This window comes from Triticum aestivum, unplaced genomic scaffold (assembly GCF_018294505.1).
Source record: "Triticum aestivum cultivar Chinese Spring unplaced genomic scaffold, IWGSC CS RefSeq v2.1 scaffold54592, whole genome shotgun sequence".
Classification (NCBI taxonomy): Eukaryota; Viridiplantae; Streptophyta; class Magnoliopsida; order Poales; family Poaceae; genus Triticum; species Triticum aestivum.
This window is the reverse complement of record NW_025228115.1, coordinates 18919-19600: the sequence shown is the minus strand read 5'-3', so window position 1 is coordinate 19600 and position 682 is coordinate 18919. Positions and strand designations below refer to the sequence as shown.

Genomic DNA, 682 nt, shown 5'->3' with positions numbered 1-682 from the left:
ATTACAACCGTTGCCTAATAATGGATAATGCCCTATATATACTACTTACTCCCCCCCTCAAACACGGAGACGAGTTTACCACGGTTTCCACCCCTCCCTCTATACCGCAGCAACACGTATTTTTTCCCCTTTCAGAACGCGCTCCTCGCGCCACAAAGCCGCCTCTAGACGCGTGACCAATGAGCAGCGAGCTAAAACATATCGCAAATGTCAAAAATAATATAACTGGGTTAATATATATCGCGCACATTTGATATGTTTGTCATGAGGCGCAAAAAATAATTATAAAGGGAATGCAACACGAGGACTTCCCAGGAGGTCACCCATCCTAGTACTACTCTCGCCCAAGCACGCTTAACTTCGGAGTTCTGATGGGATCAGGACTTTAGTGCTAGTATGATCGCATCCAATATGTTACCCCCGCCTTCGTCCCTTATGCTGCCACTCCCAGGTCCACTGCAAAGATGATTGTCATTCTTACTACCATTACAACCGTTGCCTAATAATGGATAATGCCCTATATATACTACTTACTCCCCCCCTCAAACACGGAGACGAGTTTACCACGGTTTCCACCCCTCCCTCTATACCGCAGCAACACATATTTTTTTACCCCTTTCAGAACGCGCTCCTCGCGCCACAAAGCCGCCTCTGATGGGATCCGGTGCTTTTGTGCTGGTAT

General features: G+C 47.2%; 1 non-coding gene across 1 annotated transcript; it reads right to left on the bottom strand.

Moving 5' to 3' along the window:
• Positions 1 to 290: 290 nt before the first annotated feature.
• LOC123173346 (5S ribosomal RNA) lies at positions 291 to 408 on the bottom strand. The gene has a single exon (XR_006486126.1). It is a non-coding gene; the product is annotated as a 5S ribosomal RNA (ribosomal RNA).
• Between the last annotated feature and the right edge of the window lie 274 nt (positions 409 to 682).